Source organism: Geospiza fortis, unplaced genomic scaffold, assembly GCF_000277835.1.
Source record: "Geospiza fortis unplaced genomic scaffold, GeoFor_1.0 scaffold97, whole genome shotgun sequence".
Classification (NCBI taxonomy): Eukaryota; Metazoa; Chordata; class Aves; order Passeriformes; family Thraupidae; genus Geospiza; species Geospiza fortis.
Window position 1 is genome coordinate 1,739,227 of NW_005054343.1, and position 24,035 is coordinate 1,763,261.

Here is a 24,035-nt window from a genome sequence, read left to right on the forward strand (position 1 = left end):
TATTTTTTTGTTTCAGCAGGGGAAAAGATGTGTTTGTCATACAGGTAAGATAGTGCTATAGTCAAGACTGCAAAATGGTTTCCTTGAGTACCCTCCTTAACTGTAATGCTTGCATAGATTTTGCACTGCAATGATTTCTTACTTCTTTTCATGTGGATTACCAGCCCCACTGAAGAGCTAGGACAAGCAGCAGAAGGTCAGAGTGGCAGCCACAGTGTTTCTGTGACAAGGTGTCAGAAGAAGAGAGGAAAAAAATCCACTGTATTTAAGGCCAAATGGCAAGTTGCATCCTACATAAAGTCATTTAGAGCCAAGCATTGTGCTGTTATGCCTGGTGCTTCAGGCTTCCTCTTAGTGCTGGCTGATGAATAGGGTATTGAGCAAGCGTATTAACCATGCATAATCAAGCAGCAAGTGTTCTTCAGTGCTTGTATGTGTAGCACCTTCTGTCACAGGATCAGTGAGTATTCCTGAGCTATCAAAAGACTGTTTCACCCTAAATTGAGTAGGATGCAGCTGCACCCTTTTTGTGTTGTGGGTAAGACAGGTTAACTTACCCTTCTGAGAGTGGCAGGGGAAGGGGAAGCCTGGCAAAACAGAAACTCAGCGCTTTTCTCAGGTTTAGATGGTGAGAAAAGTTTAACCCAGGAGACTGCATGGAGTCAGAGCAGGAATTTGTACAGTTTCTGTGCTGATTTTTAAAAGAAACTGAAGAACCAAACTAAGATTAAAAAATTGCTTCCTTTAGAAAACCAAATGCAGTCTAATTAGGATACTCTTAGCATTTTGTCTTAACTTACTTCTGTCCTGTATCTAGAATTTATTTGTGTATTAAGTATCTCCTCTCCCTATGTTACTGTATCATTGTCAGAAGAAAAGAGCCAGAAAAAAAAATTGCAGGCACCAGTAAGGTAAGTGTTAAAAGGCAAAATCGTGAGACTCACATAAATTCCTATAATATTAAAGATTCTCCAGTCTGGACAGAAACATAGTCCTTCTCATTTTTATTATTTTCATTGACTTGGTGTTTTTTTTGTTTTTTTTTTTTTTTTTTTGTAGTAATTATTGTGGTTCAGGTATGTAATTAATTTCTAAGATAGTGTGCGTTCAATTTGTCATATAGAAGCTGCAGATTAACAGATTTTCTTCTATACTGTAATAAAAAGAAGTTGAATAGATTGAATGCAGTCTGACAGTCATCTCACATCCAAAAGCTCTCCTTCCAATATGCACCTTGGAAATGCAGGGGCATAACATCTGGCTTTTAACAGTAGCCTTTTAGAGATCAATTGAGTTAATAATTAAAATAGTGCTTTACTGTAAAATTAAAAATCAATTTGTGCACATGACTGTGTGCAAGGCAAGCTTCCCCTCACACCAGCAGAATTAGATTTCCTGACACAGCTCCTCCCTACCTCTGCCTTTTAGTCTAAGAACCATCGAAGCCTCAGAGCACGTGATCACTATGTGTGATTTAAGCGATGCTATTGAATTTTTTCCACAGGGAACAATTACTATAGAGTGACAAGTCAACCATTTTGATCTTAACAGATCCAGCTCTGTTTAGTGATGGTAACCACAGCATACTCTGCCTAACCCGGTCTGAATATCTCACTGTAGCAGTTTGCTTCTAATTTAAAAGGACACTGTTAAACCTTAACATAGGTTCTCATTTTTGGGTAGGAATAGGAGGCTTTATAACAGAAGGATGTTGTAGACATTTCAGCTCTATGTTTGCAGTTGCTGCTGCCTGCAAGAGCCCTCAAGAAGCCACTAAAATATGAGAAAAGCTAAGCAGCATGCTCTGACCACACCCCTACATTGCCATAATTCATAAACCCAGACTCTGTGCTTGCTGCCACATTCTTATTTCTACCTGGTCAGTTAGGACAAAGACAAAGCTGCTTTGTCCTGATGAAGCCACTGCAGCATGCTTTCAATGGAGCCAACAATCTGGAATTCCCAAAATATATTAAAAAGGACTCTTGTGTTTCCCAACATTGTTTATGCTAAAGGCTATTGCAAATAGAATATTTCTGCTAATTACTTGTGTGTCAGCTTGGGCAATAAACAATCAATATTTTACTGATGTAGGATTCACTGCAACTTTCTGTGTCCAGTCATCATGCCTTCAGCACAGTAAATTAAATCTCAAGTTGCAATTTCTTTGTGGAAATGTTTATTTTAACTTCCAAAGGAGACTGCTGAAGTCATGGAAATGTTTCCATTACACTTCAGTAAAAGTCTGTTTTTCAAAAAGGCTTGCCCAGAAACCTGACCTGGGTATATTTTAATGTCAGAGCCACTTTTATGATCACACTATACAGCAACACATTAAGGGTAGGGGTTTTTTAAGGATTAAAAAATTTTTATAAGGACAATCTGTACAAAAATGCTATAGTTAATAATCAACATGTGCTCTAGAAAAGCAGAGACTTTTTAACTGCTGTCTGTATGAGGGAGAATGACAGGACACATACCTTTACATGGTATGGAGAATTAAAGTACTCTGTATTACCAGACCATCTTTTTAATATTGTCCCCTAGGTATGGCTGAGATGGTTTATGTATTTTCTACAATTCTAAAAACAGAAAAAATAATTTCATGTATTGTGTAGTGCAAATTTTCTACTTGAATTCTAGCAATTCTTGGCATTAAACATAACTAGATTTTACTTATCCCCATAAATGCCTGCAAATTGTTATATGATACTCCCAAGTCTACTCTTTAAAAAAGGCATTTAAATGCACACTGCAATAAGCAATTATGTACTGCTTCGTTTTAGAAGAAAGGGCCTGCTAACTAAAAAGGAGCAATCCCAGTGACTTGCTTCAAGTATCAAGTAATGTTTTCAGTGATTTTTGAAGGTATAGCTTCTAAGTATTTGACTGTAGTGTTTAAGCATTTGTTTTAAGTTCTCCACAACACTCCCCAACAGAAGAAAATTGTAGCTGCACTCCAGGCATATTGCTATAATCATGTACTTTCATGTCTCATAGGTCAAAGCCACTCTAAAATCTGGGAAAATGTTAGACTATGATTGAATTGTGACATTGTTGTAAAAGGGACAATCCATAATTTGAGCTGACAGCATAATGCTGACAAGATTTGCAGAAATATTCACTTCCATTTTATTTTGTCTTGAACAAGTAGTTTCTGAGAAATGGGCAGTTTGGAGACAGTATTTATGTAGATCACAGTCAATACAAGATTTTCCTCCTTGTGTGAGTTCTACTCAGCTCTGTTTCTAGTGCTTGGGATGGGGGCAAGAAGAGGAAAACTATGGGACAGAGGGCAAGCCCTGCACATACAGTTCCCAGTTATCCACTGGGAAGTCACCAGATTTTGGTGATTCCTGACCTGGTCATGCACATACTGCCCTTTGAGGGCTTTTCTGTCAGCACTCAGCTTTTACTCTAAAAGGAGGCAGAATGCTGTCACACCTTAAAGAGGTGACCAGCAAACATCCTCTTGAGTTAAAGCTGGAGCAAGCAATTTCATGATTATAGAAAATTTCAGTGAATGTGAGGGAGACTGAGAAATCTCTCAGTCTCGAATCTTGTGCTGCAAGTTTGAGGTTTAACAAGCATATTTAAAGAACAGAAAGCTCACTCAGTGTGAGCTGACCCCAGTCTTCTCAGTGGGAGTAAGTGCCTGGGCAGAATGCCTGCTTCTCTGTCAGGGATGATTATTCTCTCCGGCCTAATACTTGATAGTTTGCATTCTTCACTCATCTGCTATTTTACAGAGCAGAGGTGATAGGCCTGGACTAGCACCTGTTTGCAAGAACTGCACGAAACAATTTGTTCTGTTATTTTTCAGATTTCTTTTTTTTTGCTTTTTTTGAGATGTGTCTGAGGCTGTGTCTGCTATCAAAAAATTACACTTGGGTTTTTTTAGACCTCTTGCTACTTGTCCTCAAAAATGCAACTTGACAAAATTTGCAAATACAGACATCTGAGGTATTCCACATGAGACACATAGGACCAAATTATTGAAAATTTCTGAAACAAACAGAATTTCCATTAGTTTCCATTTAAGATGGTTATACAGTCTTCGTTAAATTTGGAACCAAGATGCCTCAGAAATTATAAAAGAAGAGTAATCTATATACAACCAATATTCCACTCATAAGAAGTTTATCCTCTGCCTGTCCACTTACCTTTATGCTGGCATAAAAGGATTATTCTTGCTACATTTGCAGTAGAGAGTTGCTCTGGTGACATGGTTTGCTATCTTCGCTTTGGAAGTACATTAAAACTTCAGCATCACTAACACAAAGCAGAAAAACTGGCATCCTAAAAGTATGGGAAATTATTTTTAAAGGTGCCCTTTGTTAACATGATTCACACAGCATCTGTTGAAACTTGCACTTTGGAAAGTAGTATGTGACTACAGAATAACTACAGAATAAAACTACAACTACAGAATAAAAACAAGATTTAACAATTCAGCTCAGTTTTGAGATAATTAAAAATGCATATTCTTCATATAATAAGAGGATGTTTACTCTAGAAATATGTTACCAGGGAACAGGTTACAGTTAAACAACATACGCTGAGAAATTCTGATTTAAAAATGAATTAGATCAATGCTTAGACCTATATCACTGTCTTATGGGGAAAAAACCCACAAGATGCACTATGAGTTCAGAGCAAACTGCAGAGAGCATGTTCTGGGCTCTGTTCTGGGTAGTTGATTGCTGTCTCAAGGAGTACAGTTAAGGAAAAAAGTTTAACGTGGGTTTACTGTGCAATCACACCCCCACCCCCACTCCCTTGTCTTCTAAAAGGCATCAACTTGAACAGCATTCTATTACTGTTACATAATTGCAAAGTTTAACCACATATAGCTGCTTAAATCTGAAAGTTGAGATAATAAATGCAAGACAAGTATTTTCTCTGAGGTACTTAAGACTTCTGTTAACTGCTGTTCCTCGATCTATTTCAGTATTAACAATAGCAAAAATACCCTTTAAAGTGACAAGCCATATCTGCCACTCAAAAGTACACAAGCTTCAATATATTTTAAAAGTGACTCAAGTAAAAGAGAGATAATAACTGGATTCCATCTGTCCCTCTTGACTATTTCTAAATGAGTTAACATTGATTAACAGTTTTACTTTAAGAACAGGGTTTTGGTGATTTTTTTAACTCTTTCCCACCTATACTGTACTTCAAGCACAGTAGAAGCTTTTCACTTTTAAGCAGGATGTCTTGCTTTAATCTTTTCTCTGCCAAAAGAAGAGTTAAGTGGTCATTTTATTCCTTTCACTTACTCCAAACATTGATACAGCCATGTTGGAAAAAGGGGTAAGATTCCATAGATTTCTTTTGTGTAACTGCATTGCAAAGAGGCTAGCAGGAAAATTCATGATCAGCAAGCTGTGAAACTTTGTTTTCCTACTTTACTAAGAAATTACTGCCCGGAGAAAAAGTAGAGTTTAACCCTTTCTGGGAAGAGATAATATCTAAGGAATGTAAGCAGCTATCTGTTGAGGGGCTGTAGTTTTCTGTACAGGCTACTCCATCCTTCCCATATGGCTAAGCAGAACTGTCTGTCATTGAAAACAATGAGAAATTCTGTCTCAATGAGAAATGACAAGTGAAAATACATCAGAATTATAAGAGTGCCCTGAAACACTTCAAATACCACAGACTAGAAGAAAAAATACTCAGTTCCTGACTCTTTCGTCACAGTTAATTCTGTGGAATCAGCACTGCCATACAGATGAGAGATCAGAGATTTATAGCTTTTCCTCTAGGAGTCCTTCACTGAGCTCGAAGCTGAACTCCATGGGTGACCCTACCTGCAGAAAGAAAAGACCGGGAGAGTCTAGAAAACCCTGCATGGACAGGAGTCTTTTATCCAAGCTAAGGAACTGGCAGTGAAAAATAAAGAAAGATAAGAATCTTGTTAAGTTTATTATTTCTTTGTGAACTAGTATGTGTTAGTAGATCTAGTCAGAAGATAGAGAGCAGTTGGTGTTCTCTTGTTGCCAGGAGTGAGAGAAAAGAAGGATAAAACCCCTCTTGGAATTCCTTAGTGCCTCCTTGAGAGAGAAAGAGAGGGAAGAGACCCTGACAATATGAATTCCTGTGCAGGTGGATACAGACACTGCTGGCAACAGGCTGGAGATGGGGATCCTTGCTAGTCCCAGGGGATGCACATACCACCCCTTTTTCATGATAGAGCATTAAGCTGTTGTTGCTCTGCAAGCATGGCAAGACAGAGGAAGTAAAGATGACTCTATAGTCCAAAACCAGCCCTTCATTGATTCCACTCCTGGGGAAACTTTCCTTACTCCCACAGCAAAGCTGGAAAAATTAGTGAAATAATCTAGTCCTGATAAGGTGCAATTATGTAAATTACTCTGTTTACTGCCAGGGTATCAGCTATATGATAAACATTCCTTTGAAAGGACAATGTGCAATGGAAATGAAGCACAGGAAGTTGGCTACCACAGTCTGGCAAACCTAATTCCAGTGTATGTTGCTGTGAACAAATGGGAATATCTTGGATATAAAAGGATTTTTATTCACTGCGAGAAGGCCTGAACTTGTCATTTCACCTTTCATATTAAACTATTAGCTTTCAGATAACACGAGTGACAGAAGAATGTATTTGCAACTTTTTAAAAAACAGTTTAATGATAATTTCTTCGAACCTCAGCTGTAGCCCAATATCCTTTTCTTTATGTCTTCCAAAGCCAAACAGAATGTAGCCTGTGGACATAAGGTGAAAAAGTACAGGCACAGCTAAATCTTTATTGAACATAAACACATTTGTTGAAAGTTTCTCTGATGCATAGCACACACACTGCTGCTGCACATACCTAATTGCAATAGTCCTGCAAGAAAAGGCTATGGAACACAGAAGAATCAATGTATATATACAGAATCCTGCCCTACCAGACCACTAGGTCAGCACAAAGTAAGTGTTCTTTCTAATGTTGACTATTTGGACTTGCCAAGACAGCCTTCACAAGTAATTTACAGCAAATATGTGATGTTCATCTCAGCCAGCTGATACAATGCTTGCTTTCATTATTTCCCAATGGCAAGGTCCTTCAAGTCTAGCTTATACATTAACCTTGCAGATTTTACACATTAAGCTTTAGTCAGCTAAGCCCAGTCCTGAAAGAAGGAACAAAAGAAAAAAATCCCCCAATGTTGGTCTCATTCAGGTCTCTCATTCTCCTCATGATTTAATGCTTTTAAGTGTTACTTCTCCCACTGTTTTTTCTTGCACAACCAAGTTCCAAATGTCACACCTAAGAGGAGGAAAAGGAAATTTTGTTTTGTTTAGTTATTGTGAATAAATACATCCATTATGTCCATTCACTCCTTCACCTGGTGGTCCACCAGCAGCTACCTACAATTCCTCAAAAAGGCTCCCTAACACAGCCACAAAGAAAGTTTTCCTCCATGCAATCTCAGTTTCACATGAATGTATTTCCTTTCCATAGAAGCTAGGAAAATCCTGACAGATGGAAGAACCAGTAAACAGCTTCAGTCCTGGAATGGCTTCATATTAACTCTATGTCAGGCAGAGATTACAGCTCTAATTTCATAATCTGCCTCTGAAGAGCTACTTCTGACAACACTGCAAGGCCCAGCTCCAGATTTCTCCATTCAGAACTTACCTATAGAGTCTTTAGGTCTGTGCCACAGCTGTTTATACAGAATATGAAAAGTTACTTAATTTAGCTTCTTACTGAATACATTATAGGTGAATGGAACAGCATGCCATGCCCTGTTTTAAAAAGTATGAAAAAGAATAGTAAACTCTACACAGCAATGCTCCTATTACTTTAGGATGTTACAATGAGCATTTCTGGCCAACTGGGTGTGACTTGCTCACATAGTTTTGATAAAATGTAAATCTATTTAACTATAATACAATGTAAAAACTATGATGAAACTAAAGCCACAATGGAAAGATTTTATTAACCTAATATAAAAATTGAGTTTTTATTCACTTCACACTTCCTTAACTATATTGGTGGAAATTCCAGCTGGTGTGTTAGGAATTCTCTTTGGTAACTGAGATTATTTAAAGCATGAAATCTTGAAATCTTGTGAGGCCTAACTTTTTTTTTTTAAGAGGGAATTAATTGAGATTCCTTTTAGTTAATAGCATGCTAAGTAGTAGCTAGCTCCTTCTAGCCTAGCATGTAAGTAGATTTTGTTTGCTCTTAAAATACCCTTCCAATCACATTCTGGTGAATAGTTTTATTCTTCTCAAAGCAGTTTACAAGTTATTTCAAGCAGAGTATATTATCACAGGTGGTGTGCTAACACCTAACAACAATGACATTCCTTAACATTCATGGGGCGATGCTTGGCTTGAACTCAGACTACAGAGCATATCCTGGTAACAAGAAGAGAAGTTGTAGCTCACCAGTTTCCTCTGCAGCTTCCTTGGGTTTGGATGCTTGCTCTTCTTAGCATAAGACATCTGTAGCTTCACCTAATGAGAGAAAAAGTATATTAGTAACCAGTTCACTGTTGAAGATTTCTGGGCAGTTGCAAATTTCTTTGCCTCTGCTGGTTATATTTAATCATATGACTTGCCATTATCACACCTGAGTACCTCACTTAGTAGGGTTTTGGAGACAATCTCTGCTGTCACCTTCCTTCTGGAAGTCACATTCTGGAGTTAGGGAGTTGATTTGTCTGGGACAAAGACAGAAAAGAAATTAATTTACTCTCACTGCCATCTATGCTGCTGTCTTGAATGTTTTCACTTTCTGTGCACAAAGGAAAAAAAGGCCTGAGCAATGGCTGAAAAACACTGTGTAACTTAGTAAAACTTTTCTGTACCACTGGAATTACTTATTACACTGGCATAAATTCTGTTACTAATACCACTTTAACTTTCTAGCCCAGAAGGGATGAACATATTATGAACACACTTCTACCAGCATTAGAGCATCACACTGTGAGAAGATATGTTTCAGTGGCAATGTGTAGTTTGGAAGCAAACTTTTCTCAGATGGACAGCCCCTCATGAAAGGCATTAAATGACAGGTCTAAATTTATCCTGGAGGTCATAAGTACGGTGGGGAAATAAAATCCATCTCACTAATTATTAGTTACTACTGTAAGCACACTCAGATTTCTTTATCATTAGGAAACATTAAGTGTGGAAGAAATCCAGAAGATTACAAACAATGACATCTAACATGGAAATCAACTGGGAGTTTTAATCTTCTGGGGCTTCTTCATTGTGGACAGCTGCCAGCTGCAGATGCTTGGCTGACTAATTGGCACTAGCAATAAACAATATTTGAGTTTGTCCAGGAAAGGAGCAGAAGGTCTGAGAAAGGATTACCAATATACATTAAAAACAAGAAAAGCTGCTATGTCTCTATTGAAATGATTATCTGTGTGGTTCATTTCTACAACTGAAAATTGCAGTAAACCCAAGTAGTTGTTTATAAAGCTCTCAACACTATCTAACTGAATCTTAGCTATTGGAAGATTATAAAGCAAGTATAGTGTACAAAAATAAACCAAACTGCTACTATAATAAGGAGTACTATACTCTCAGGGCTTCATGAAGTAATTTTGCATCCAGACCTGACTGGCTTACAAGCAAATAGAACTTTTCATCAAAAAGATTGCTAGATTGTTTAGCAATATGCCAGCCCCTGAGCAACAAGAAAATCTATCCTATCTGTAACATTGATACCAGCACAGAGAAGTTATTATCTAACTCATTGACAAAAGGTAACAATCTTACACTTCTCAGGAGCTATTACCTGACTTGTGTAATATCTGAAACTACTTAGATGCTTCTTGCAGTGATTGTAGAGTTACTGTGCCACAACAAACAGAACTAGATTAGGCCTTCCTTGCATTCAGACATGCAGTCCCCCAGACAGAATTCAGGGACAAGCTGTCAAATTGAACAACATCACTCTAAAATTTTCAGGAAAAAAAGTGAAGTGATAGACAAACTTGCAAAGGAACCTGTAAAAAGGAGGGTGCAGAAGAAAGCAACCATTAAGAGCCAAGCATGGGATCGAGAGGATTGAAATGTAGGATATCCATGTGCAGCAACAATAGTTTTAAAAGCTTCTGAATAAAAAATTAACAGCTGATGGCATAATCACTAGGACTTACATCTAGTCTGAGAAGGAGAGCTGTTAAGATAGTGAGTGAGCCAGCAAGACAGATGGCTGCTGAAGGAACTGACACTGCAAGAGCTGGAACATTCAGTAGGGAGGAAAAACAACAGCTATACCCATGAAGGGATTGCTGCCAAGCACGTAAGTGAAGTGAGCAGAATCACACAATTTCAACAGTTTCTATAAAAATGTCCATGATGTGCTGAACTGCAGGCAGTGTATAGGGCCCCAAGCTGACAGTTCTGTATCAGCACAGAAGCAAATAGGCAAAGGAAGAATTAAAAGGTCATTACATGAAAAATCAGCAGCAAATAGCTCAGAGATGTGAAACTACACAAGTGAGTAAAAAGAGATTTTACAAGTGAGGAAATGCTCAATAGGCATAAGCACTTAAAAGATAAGTATATCACCTAGAATTCATTTGCAAAGACTACCTCTTGTATTCAATATGAAAAACAGTGTCAGAAGCAAAGGTTTATGACATCATCTCATCCTTCCTCCCCAATTTAAATGTGCCTACTAGGAATAAAATAGTTTCCACAAAGCTTGCAGTTCTCACAGCTACAGATTTACTATCAGTAACATTCCAGACATTCATAACAGTCAACTCCAACACCTGCATCTTGAAACCCACTAAATATTTGCAGTCAAGTCTCCACATACTTTCAAATATTTTTAGTACAATCCACTTCTCTTTACACTGACAAAAAGAACCCTTGAACAATCTGGCCATAGCATATTGTTGAAAATTGAATGAATTCAATGCACAGGATTTAGGGGTTGCAGGAAGAACAAGTCTGAGAACTGAACAGCTTTGCACGCACAAGGATGTGTTGTGAGGTCTCATGAAAACTGATCTTGAATTTTGATACCATCATGAAGAGTATCAAAAGGAGGTTTAGAATAGTACCCGAAATGAGCACATTATTTTAAAAAGTTTCTACATTAGCTTTCAGTTACCAAGTTGCCCTTTCCTATTACTTTTCCTTATTACTTTACCAGCCCATTACTGCTGCCAGTCATTGAAAACAAGAGGAAAAGTGCATCCTTCTTTTGAGTTCTATGATAGTGTTTTGTATTTGGCATTACCACACAGACATACACTGAAGTACACGTTGTTTCCATTAATTGTGCATTGTATAATAAGTGTTTAAGCTGTACAGTTCAAGAAAAACAGCTCATTGCTGAGGACAGATCTCCAGAAATTCTTTAAGCACTGATGAATCTATTACCACTACTGTAGTAGAAAAATGACTATGGCATAGATAAGTAGAATATTAAAAATCATTCCAAAATTCATCCAGAATATGATTATCTTTCTGATATTTGGGAAATTAGATTACTTTTCAAGATGCAGAAAGATTTTAATACAGAGGCCAGGCAAACTAATTAAATAAACAGTATGGGACAGCTCCAAAACATTATAGATCACACATTAATGCAGAAAGCCAATATAATTATGAAGAACTCGAGTCAGCCATCAATAAGGGTAGTAGGGTTTATTCATTATTATCAGTAAAGGCACCTTTTCCCTGGTTTAAGAACTGTGTTGTTGAAAGTTTGTTGCATAGCATTAGCAAGATACAGGTAAGGTAAAGCGAGGCTATTCCTCAAGAGGGCACTGACACTTTATTCTGAGGCCAACATTATCTTCGAACAAATACAACATTGAGATGAATACCATAAAGATCACACTTCATATAGAGGAGAACATCAGCGGATATTTTACGTTTCACCCTTCACCAGAGCACCTGGCTCCCGGGAACAGCAAAATCTCTGACCAAACCCCCTGAGCCATTGCCGCCTCAGGGCCCTGAGCATCACCACCTTCACACCACAGCCACTGCCCTCACACCGTAGCCCCCGCCCTCACCACGAGGCCCCTGCCCTCACACCACATTCCCGCCCTCACTCTGAGACTCCACCTTCACACTGCGCTCCCCGCCCTCACACATCACTCCCCGCCATCACACCATATCTCCGCCCTCACACTGCGCTCCCCGCCCTTACCATGAGGCACTGCCCTCACACTGCGCTCCCCACCCTCACCGCGAGGTCCCGCCCCAGCCGTGAGCGGCCAATCACAGTGCCCTCATCTCCGCCCCCGCCGCCAGGCAGCCAATGAGAGCGCACACAGCGGGAAAGCGGGACCCACGCGGCAGCACGTGCCGGCAGACGAGTGCACTGCCAGCGGCTCCCTCAGGGCGGGCGAGGCCCCTCAGGAGCCTGCGCCGGCCACTGTCAAGGTAGCCTTGCAGAAGGAGGGAGAATGAGGGAAAAGCCTGGAGAATCACAGGAACAGCAGCAGCTGAGAGGGGCCGGTTAGCGAGAGGCACGGCTGCCATGTCCAGATGTCATGGGTCATCTCCTCAGAGTGGGACCTCTGCTTGTAAAACTCTCGGTTCACTTTCTTCAGCATTGCGGAAATAAACCCTGCTAGGCAGTATGGAGCAAAATGGTGTTTCGATGGCAGTAGTTTTGTTAAGTAATTAAATGTTTTATTGTTAGATATTAAACATCGTTATAGAATAGATTATTAAGCATTGTTTTAATAGATAATTTTTTTCCTGTCAGTGTGCAGATCCTTCACCAGGCTGTACCAAGCTGAAATCAAAGCCTGGTTACCATTTCTCTTGAAGAAGGTGAGGCTCAGGGAAGATGTGCCAATTTTCAGGGCATCTTACGAGGGACCAGCCCAGCCCACAAAACAGGGAGTTAGACAAAAACCAGCACCAAATGATAAGTAAGTGTTGCAGGACAATGTCTCTCCTCTGAAATTACTGAGAAATCATGGAAGCACAGGAAGCACATGGATCTGCCATCCTCTCCCTCTTAAGTGAGTGAACGTGTAAGTTGGGTAAGCACTCTTAATCCTCGAGGGTAGCCTGGGGTGGCTCTTCTGTAAGCCTCCACCAGGTTTTATTGAGGCTTTAGGATCTTGGGATCAAATTGATTAGCTATTCTGTGTTGTGTTTGCTCAAGGGACAGGAAGGAAACATTAAATTATGCTCACCTGAGGTTACTTGCTAATGAATAATGTAATTATACCCCAGGGTATTAGAAGGGTTTTACATTTAATCCCATATGTTTTTGTTTTAAGAATCATCTACATTTAGATAAGCTAGAATTAACATTGCCTCTTTGAGAAGTCTGTATTTGTGACCACAGTAAAAATAGTTTTTGTTAGAAAACAAGATGTTTAAATTATCAGGGCAGGTGGCAGAAGTAAAAAGCCGAGCACTTCATGCGTATGTTTTAAAGGCAAGAGCTCCTTAACAGATGCATGGAGACTTCTCCTTATAGCTCTGGTCACAGCAGAAAAATGATGGTTCTTTTTCTATGTGGCAGTTCAGAGAATTAATGGAAAGTGGCTTTCTAGTGTAACAACTATATGAAGTGGACAAAACTGTCATTTCAGTTCTACGTTTGAACACAGAAACATAAACATCTACTATACTGCTAAATTCTGATATCCTCAAATAAACTCCAGCAACAGAACAACTTTTATTCTTGTCTTTGGGACAAAGCATTGTGCTGAAGGCAGAACTTTGGCCTTGGTATTTCATATTTTATATTAAAGTTCAAAGCTGTGAAAGCTTTAAAATGTGTAATTCAATCTCATTTTGCACAACACTTCAGGAAGTGAATTCTGGGGTGTGTGTTAAAGCTAAGTGATACCATTCTAGCCCACATAAATAGCAAATGGTTACATTCTCTTTCACACCTATATAAATTTACAGTTGGATGAATATTCTGTTTTTGTCTTTTTTTTCCCATGGTGTGTAAACTGGGATAATTTACAGACATTGAACCTGATTTGGTTACAGGAAAAGTAAGGTGTGAGGGATTGCTACATTTTCCTTCAGGCCAGCTCATTGTTCTGGCTCTTTTTTACTCTGTAGCAGCACCTCAGGCTGATATCAGTGAGGAATTGGCAAAAGGAAGATGTGCTCAGTGCTGGCTCAGAAAGAGTAATATAGAAACAAAAAAGAGGCTAAACCCAAAAGTGGATGGTGCCAGTAAATGTAGTAGTGGTAGTAAGCTTTGTGATTACAAATAGGCTTATTCAGTAGATTTACTCTGTATGTCCTAGGTTGCCTCTTACTTTGTTCCTCCCCTGATAGAAAAACATTGTCAGGACTCCCTTTAGTGACTGCAGTGTTGGTTTTGAACATATGAAAATTGATTTTTAAGAGCTTGGAGCCAGGTTTTCAAGTATTTGGCATCTATAATTGGGGCAGATTTTCAAAAGAGGTTAGCACTGACTGTTCTGAGCTCTTGTGAAGATTTGTCCATTTTGATTTTGTGCCTAACTGCACTGATTTGTTGAAAATCTGGTCTCTGTAGCAAAGCGTGTCATTCTTAGAACGCTGTGAGGGCAGTAATAACACTTCCAAGGAAAAAAAAAGCTGTACAGCACCCCCCCCCTCAGTTCAGTACCCCAAAACTGCCACCCAGAGCACAGAGTATGAGTAAGGCAGGGTTGTAAGTTGCTATGTGTTGCCAAACAGTTTTCTAGGATTTCACAGTGAACAAGTATGGTTTTGCTACTTCTGTTCTGGATGTGTTTATTTAAAGTAAAAGCTGCTGTGAAAGGAAGCTATAAATGCTGGTTATAAGAGTGAAAAAATGTGTTTGGGAAGCCACAAGAGGAAAATGCTTTAATTAAAATGTACTGTAGCTGTTGCTAACAATTTTGTGAGTTCTGAGATAACAATACTGCTTCTAGAGTTGTGCTGCCTTCTGACCTGGGGCCTGGGATGAACATTTTGGTTGTCCATCACCAAAATCAGTGGTGTGAATCCTACTGAATTTGATTTAGCAGTGTTGAGTCCTATGTTAAAATAGTAGCAGTATGAACAAAAGGAATGTTTTGGGTTGGAGAAAAAATTTAAATCAGCCATGGGCCATCTTTTTTACTGGCAGAGCTGTTACAGGGTGATAATATTGATTTATGTGGTCTTTCTGGCTTGTTATGTCACTTACTATTGCAGATTACTGCAGAAGACTTCTATTTCTGTTTTCAAATAATTCCTTTTATTTGAAATTAATTTAGTGTCCATTTCTGCAATGTTTTGGCCTTGTCTTTGTCTCTTAATCACTGTCTGAAGAATGAATTATTAATTGTTGCAGCTGAAGAAACAAACCAATAATTTTCTGTGGCCTTTTGAGGGGAAAGACAAAACAAACCAAACCAGAGCTTTATTTTTACACACACTGTGCTACTTTCCTGCTGTGCTTGCACAGTTGAAATAAGGATCTTCAATAATCCAGGATAAGCAAACAATAATACTGTAATTTCCATGTGGGAAGTATGGGATACATGTCTACATGCTAGGGTTGCATTTATAGAACAGCTGAGTGAACCTCTGATAAATAAATGAAAATAAACTGAAAATGACTACATTTGAGTTGATACCTCTCAGAGCAGTAAGATTCAGAGACATTCACATAGAGGTGATAAGGGAAAAGAGATAAGCTGTTCTTGAGATACCTGCTTTCCAGACCTTTCATAAAATTAGAGATTAAGGCATCATGCTATTTCTAGCTTGCCAGTGCTATCTGGAGTGAATTCTAGGCTTTAAAAACTTTAATAAATTAGGAGAAGATGGTGATTGTAGAGATTGAAAAAACTTGCATGAAGGGAGCTGCCCATAAACAGTCACTGCTCTGTGAGTTCCAGGTACAATCCCATTTTGCTTCCATTTTGTCTGGGTGGTTGAATGGAGGTTGTATTTTACTTGTTATTTAACTGTCCTGTTGTGCCATTATTCTGCTCTGTTGGTGTCAATTGCAAGTAAGTTTAAAGATTTTGACCTTTGGCTTTGGGAAATATTCTTGTGTTCCTTGTTAGCCATGGCCATAAAATTCTGGAGGTTTTTGTCCTTGTACTGTTGCATATGTACACACTAATAAACACATGTAATGGGTCTTCTGAAGTCAGTGTGCCGTACAGATTCTATATTTACTGATTTCAATTCCACATAGCAGTTGCTATAGCAGTTGCTAATGTTTCATCTTGTGGCTGGTATATTTTTTAGAAGTAGAACTTGTACACTGAAATGGCAAAGCAGAGCCTGTCCTACTCCGCAGTTGCCAAAGCGATTTTCCCAGGCACATGACTTGGTCACTGTGCTTTCTATCAGTCCTTCATGGCATGCCACAGTGGTAAATAAATACCTTGGGAAAGCATGTGTTTTAAAAGATTTTTTTTTTTACTAATTATTTAGTGCGTTTAGTCTGTTTTGAAAAAATCTCAAGGCTAAAGAAGTCTCACAACACTCAAAAGCCTCATTTTGGACAAAAACTATTTGGTGTGCTTATGGTAAGACTGAGCATTCTTTTGTCACACTTTTTGGAGTGGGTGGGTAACTTAGGTCTGTTTTACATCTGTATCCCTTGAATGTCCTTCTGCAAATGAAAATTTCATTTGGGGAGGTTAGTACACTGAATTTGATTCAGCTGGCTCCTCACTGACATTGTGAGCCCATTACGGCATCATTACTCTCCAGTTACAGGCATGAAGGTGAGAAGTGACCTAGTAGTGAAGGGTACACACCCAGGATGGTGTAATGAGAATTTTACATGAGGCAAAAGGGGAAAAAGTCTACTACACTGATACCTGCCAAAAGGCTGTTTGTCATAAGTGACTACTTTGAAAAATTCCCCAAGAAGGGCTTGTGCTGAGCATTACTGTGCTGTTGCTGGAATGTGTCTCAGCTGCAGATATCTACAATTTCTATAGTTTTATGTACTGCATAGTGCTTGTACAGAAACAAGGTCAAGCAGTTTGGTATCTTTATATTTATTTAACTTGCAAGAGTAATGTCTAAGATACAGTTCAAAAGAAATAGACTGAAATATTCTGCTTTAGTGCTTAATGTTCTTTCAGTTTTGAAAAAAAATACTTGGTGTCAAATGTACTCCAGAAAACACAGATTTTTACTAGCATTGTTATTTAATAAATTTAATTGTGCTCTGTGGTTTAAGATACTAAAAACTAACTTTGTCTGCCTTTCCAAAATGTCCTTTCTCTTGTGTGAGTAGAATTTTGTGACAGAATTTTGTGTTATGAGATCCTACAGGATACATTTTTAGATAAACTGCTTCTGCTGTAGGATGAATTTATTGAGACTGTTCTGAATATGCTGCAGTGAACTGAAGGCTTGAGAGGAAGCAGCAGGATAGTAAGTGTCAATAGCAGGCAGAGTCCACGTAAGTTACATTATATTGAATGGTTTAATACTGCTTCACAGGGATGTGCATTTTCATTCTCAAGGAAGAACAGACCCGCAGAGGACTGGTGGCCAGAGAAAATGGAATAAACCTGAGCAGCAGGGAAACAGCTTCTAGTACAGCAAAAGGTGAAATCTAAGAAAACTGATAAAAGCAGAGGCAAAAGCTGCACATTCTTTTCACAGGATGTATCTGAAAGTTGAGGTCTCCTGACAGGAAGTGATCCAGTGGAATATTAATAGTAAAGCTGTCAACTGGCAGAGCAGCAAGTAATAGTGAGTTTCATTTAGATTATCTCTTTTTTCTTGTACCAATTTATCTACAAGTAGTCACATAAAGATACCAAAGTAATCGGCTGCAGTGTGGTGTGCTGTGGTGCTGTGTAGTACTTTGGGGATGCAGACCCATGCTCAGTTTCAAGATGATGAAAATCAGTGCTGCTAAACAGTTTTAGTTGCATCAATTCCTTGGTTTAGTTAACTGTGCAGGGCTGCATGAGGTGCCAGTGACAAGTGCAAAAAATACTATAAAAACACATATAGCAGACAGGAACAACTGCAAACCAATCCTTTCTGGTAAAGGTTCACAGTGGCCAAGTCAAAAGTTCTATGAACATATGAAAAATGGTCTTGCACATAGTTTAGTTACTTCTTGCCACTTAGAATATTATTAAATTATGAAATGTCATCTTGCATTTAAATTTGTCCAGCTTTCTGCTCTGGTTTGCTTTCTGGAAAAAATCACTGAAGTTTTCTAGGTGCTATGGAGACAGTGCTGATGTCAGAAATGTTTTCAGTGGGGGCCTGGAACAGGGAACCAGATGGCTGCAGTTACTGGTGAGCATGGCTGGCTGTTGGTGCATAACTGAGCAGGGGAGTGCAGTGCAGAATTGCTGAGCTGGCTGTGGATGGTGACTCACACTGGCAGCAAGGTGGGAGAGCCTGCAGAGCCTGGGAGCTTTCCCCTGGTGCTGCAGTCACACTGTGCCCCATGGTGTCCACCCGAGCACAGCCACCCCACATGGCTGCACTGGCTTCAATTCATGCCAGCTCAGGTGCCTCTCATTTGCAGCTCTGGGCCAGATAACGCTGCATGCTCAACTCTGGGTTTTTTTCTGTCCCAGGAAATGAAGTGTATTTCTGGTACTTATGTTGTCCTGACCTTTATGGACCTTTATTTTCTTAGTGACTTCACAACTTATGGGGCTTTTATAAGATCTGATGACTCAGGGGTGAAGAGACAGTATAGGTGTAGCATGAAGTACCTCTGTTAATGAAATAAATTCTTGGGTTTTTAAAAGTATTGAGCTTTTGGGTAATGTTAAATGCTGTTGCCTTAAAAAACCTATCATTTTGCATTTAACTGGAGCAAAACCAGAAACAGTACCACCAAAAAATCTTTCCAAATTCCATATTTCTCCCACACTCTGAGAAGAGCCTCCTCCTCTGTGAACCTTGAATCCCATTTTGTGCAGCTGCCATCAGTGCAGAGCTCTGCTGCTGAGGTCACTGGCTTGGCTCTGGAGTCAGCCACGCTGTGTGCTTCTCCTGCTTCTCTCTCCAGTACACGAGTGAGACCTTGCCAGCTGATTAACTCTGGTCTGTTCTGGCTTATCTGGTGTGTCACTTGCTTTTAGTTTTTATTCTGAAGTACAGGTCAACAAAGAGTTTTGGTGGTTTACTTATCCAGCTTTCTAACAAGCCTCTTTTGTTTGACCTTTTCTTGTGTTTAGAAGAAGCTGCTTCTAAATATTTCTTGGGGTCACCTTTCTTCCTTTGAAGTCCTGTGAAACTCTTATTTGCTGTGATACCTGTAAAGACTTTACAGCAGTTAAACAGTGCTTATCGTAATGTTCACTTGTATTTTCCAGTGACTCTGCTCAGTTGTCTAAAAATAAAATGAAACATTCTGTAAGCTCTTCAGAATAGAGACTGGCTTTTTGTACAAGTGTTTAACACAGCAGGGCCCAGAGATCCAGGCAAGGGCCTATAATACCACCTCAAGGGAGAAGAAAAAAATGTTTTCAGGTATGAATTGTTTTTTTCATAGGAAGGTAAGTGTGGGGTGCCTTCAGGAATCATTCCTTCATAAGGAAAGGTGCATTAATTCTAAGAATATGCAATGATTTCTAATCAGGCTGACATATCTACAATGGAAAGATCAAGATTTTTTTATCAATGGTATTTAAGGCACCAGTAGCATTTCTGTGAGCTCAAATGGTCTATGTGCCAAAAGTATTCTGCTGGAAACCTACAATTATTCTGTGAACTTCAAAATCCAGAATTCAAGATGAGAAGAGGCTGAGAATTTCTGCAGTTGATGGGCTCAGGCTGAAAGCTGGAAAAAAAGCATTTTGCCTTTTATGCATTCTGTCAGCTACAACAATGCTAACCAAAGAAAGTGTCATCTCCCTAGAGTCTCTTTTCAGACAAATGTGCTACAGGGCAATAATGAATCTTAAAAGAAATTCATGATGGGAAAAAGCAGTGTTTTGCATATAAATGTTTCTAATGGAGCTATGAACATCAGTCTTTTGCTCTATTACTTTGAAAAATACCATGTGAATCCTTGTAGCTGTTAGTAATTCAAGACATGGAAGGTGCTTTTTATTTTTATTTGTGTTATGTTCCTTGTAAAATATTAAATACTCCTTTGGCCAAAATTACTAGTAACTCTTTGAGACTGTACAAAAATATTATTAATAACTTCAAAAGCTTAAGTTGCTAATGGGTGACTTGGATAAACTGTGATTAGTAGAGAGCAATTCCTACTGATCTCCTCTACAGGAGTACTACAGGTAAGTAGGTTAAAATTTGTAAGGAAATATATTTCTCCAGCATTGCTGACCTAATGAATTTTTTAAGAACAAAGTTATACTTTAAAGCCCCGAATAAATCACTTAGATTTTGAACATTTTTCTTAGTTTTTCTCTTTGTATCATCTGTGATTATTTTCACGGTCTACACAGCATAGATTTCCAGCTCATCTCTTCAGCCATGGGGAGTAAACTCCCTGACTGTATTTTATTTTAAGAGAATTAAGATCCCTGTAATTTGCTGGAACCTTACAAGGAAAAAAAACTAACTCCAACTATGTTAGGAGTTGTTAATCAAAAGTAAATTAGATCATCACTAAATTAAAAAGAATGTTAGGCTTTTTTCTGTATTGCATGGGGAAATTGATCACTGTTTTAATTGTCCATCTTCATGCCACATCCATCCCAAACTCTGCCCACAGAATGTGTCATCAGGAAAATGCAACTGTGCTGAGATTCCACTGCCACATGTGATTGAAGCAAATTTTGACACTTCTTGGAAATTTCACAAGCACATATACAAGCTGAATTATATGCATAGATTTTTTTGGACCAAGAAAATATTTTACTGTTTGTACAAGTTTTCCAAATTCGGCTGTTGCAAAATGATATTCTTAACACTTCTTTTTAGTAAAGCAGGAATAAATGGTTGGCTGCACATGGGTGTTCTTGTTTGTTGTTGTTCCTCCTCCTTGCAAAGCTCATCTCCAGGGAATGACTATTACAGAATGATCTGACTGGAAAAATCTATGTTCCATTAAGACTTTGGTAGAAGCAGCAATCCAGCCTGTTTAGCAAATAGAGACTTCATCCCATTGTCTTATCATTGTGTGCCATGGTGTTGCCTGAGTAAGTTATGATAAAATAAAGGGGATTTAAGTCCTAATAAGTGGACATAATGTTAATAAGTACTTTTCTGTGGTTCTGGAAAATATTGGCAAGAAGTAATTTCTGTTCTTCTTGGGTGTAACTGTGACTGGGTTGCATTGTGCATAATAGGTATTTTCACCAGTTACAGTTTTTCACTGGAGATAAAATTGTAAAATTTAAGTCACTCAGGAATCCCTGGCACTTCTTGCTACTTTGAAACTCAAGTGACAAGCCCAAATTGCTTGCAGTATTTTTTCTTTGCTATTAGGAAGTACTGTAGAGATTGCTGCATATTTTTAAGACTTGTATGGAGTGATTCTCTTTTCCTGACATAGCTGGGCTCCAGTGGGGACTGTAAATATTTTTGCCTGAAGACAGAGCCAATTATGATGTGTCTTGTGCTGATCAGTGCTTATTTTGCTTATTTTGGCAGACAACAGTATTTGGTTACTGGCCACAAAAATAGTGTGGAATCCTTTGGGATGATAGTACTGATTAGAACTAAGAAGACTCTGATTTCAAGGTTTAATGCATGTCTGAAACTGGAGGAAGTGCACCTGGTGTATAAGATGAGCAGCTGGTTCTGAGTTACTTGAATGTGAAGGCATTATTTGCTTTGCCATATGCAACTTGTTTATTACAGATCTGGACTCCAAAATAGTTTCTTTTAACTAGGTTTTTCTGTCCTAGACTATTTTGATGATTTTTTTATAAAAAGTTTTAAATAAAGGAAACAATAAATTAATGTCTGACCCAAATCTGCCTTTTGCTTTTGAAGTCAAATAGTCAGCCAGTAAAAACCTGCAGATAAGCTGGTATTGCTCTCCAACTTTTAGAAACAGGAATTTAAAAAGGTTAAAGATTGCAAATACTTATAAAAGTGTTTGTTGCTAGACTGTATATGTGGACCCTAAAGATTTTGGTGTTCTTTGAAATATCTATCTGTGGAACTGCTCTTTGTAGGACAACCCTTTTATGTTTTTTTTTTTTTAGAAACATGGTGAGAGAACAGCAAACACTGTAGAGAGGGGGAAGAGAGGGGGAAAATAAGACATGTTCATGTTGTAGTAGAGATTTTTTTTTGTTCCTGAATATTAGAAAACCACTTATAACTGTATCAAAATCTACCAATATTTCACATTCCTGAATTTTTGCCTACTAATAATCACCAATTTAAGTTGCTAATGGGTGACTTGGATAAACTGTGATTAGCAGAGAGCAATTCCTACTGATCTCCCAGACAGGAGTTCTTCATTCTTTACTGCTGGACACTGAAAAAAATATAGACAACATTACAATGGTCCTTATTGATTCTAATATCTTCAGTGTTTTGCTTTGGAGTCAGAAATGCAAGAGTTTTCATGTGTCACATCACCAGAGCAACACTTTTCCTTAACATGTTATACATTTTCTCACTTTAATAGAGATATCTCATAGAACTGACAGATTTATAGTTACTGTTCAATCTCTACATAAAAGTAGAATTTGCATGAGTTTCCTGTTTCTAATCTCTATTTGAGATAGCCTTCTGTGTAGCATGCTTTCTTTTCCTTAGTAAATCCTGTTTAAAAGATTTGGCTGGTTTCAGAAATTAGTTCTGCTCCATTGTTAACTTCGCAATTCTTCATTTCCTTTGCTGTAAATCTGACTTCTGAAAAAATCTGTTGTTTTTCAGACAAAGGAAAAATTATTATTATTATTATTATTATTTTTTGTTAGTTTTTCTGCATGGAACTTCATTCATACTATTACTCCTTCATATAAAAATGGTGAAATTTGATTTTAATTAAGTTTTAGGGGAGTGAAATTTATTTAATTTAGACTGCCTTTGTGTTAAACTGCGGTTCTTCAAAAGCCCTGAAGTGGTTTAATGTAGTGATTGTAAGATTTAGGGACTGGGAGATCTGGATTCTTTCCCTGATGTTCCTTCATGTTTTCTCTGTGTGTCAAGTTGAAATTTTGCTTCCTTCTTTAAAAATGCTTACAAATTATGCCTGAAAAATGTGCTGATTTATAGACAGTGCACAATGTTTAGCTTTAGGTTTAGGTACTGGAGTTCTGTGAGGCCTGTGCTGTCTCCCTGTAGGAAAACTGTTGTCTTTGAATATTCTTAACTGCCAGTACTTTCTGAAAATATAAAGACATTCCTTAGATACCCAGGTGTTTATCTGTTCATGATTGTGTTTTTCTACAGTTTAATTAGAGCTGAATTTTTAAGCTGGCATGGATTTATCAGTACAAGTGACCTTTTCTGCTATCTTCAAGAGAACAAGGACGGAGAAACAGGTGTTCTGGCAAAAAGTTCAAAATAGAATAATTCAAAGTAGTTTCAAAGGCCAAGGGAAACATTGAGGTTACATTTCTGTGAGGAGTAGTCAGCTTGTGTAGTAGCTTTGTGCAACTACAGCATAAAACTGTTGTGTGCACAGCACCTCAGTTAATCCTCTGGACTTTTTTTTTTTCCATTTTCAGTGGAAAGACGTGGGCACTTCTGTGAGAAGTGCATTTCAACTTTATAAGTCTGAGTAAAAATAGTTGCTTTACAGAGGTCAGAGCAGTCTGCCCTGCTATGCCCAGAACATTTCTTGGATATATTTGAAAGCAAAGAAGAGCACAACACTTGGGCTGTGTCTTTTATCACTTCAGATAATGTTTAAATGTAGTATGATAAAATGTGGAACGGCTGTGTTTGGAATAGGTTTTGTCCACACCTAATTGCTTATAAGAGATGTAGTTGCTTATTCACAGCACAGCTAAATGACTGCCAGCTCCTCACAGGGACTTGTGGCACCAGAAAGACATGCTGAATTTATCACATGCATTTATATTACTTTCCTTTGAAAAGTGGAGCAGTCTATATTTACTGTCTATATTTACTCCTTCTTGATGTCAGGTGGATGTTGATGTGTTGTTAACTCTGATGCTTGTGTGAAAGGCAACAATTAATTTAAATAATCAGAATTCAAAACAGGAAGAAA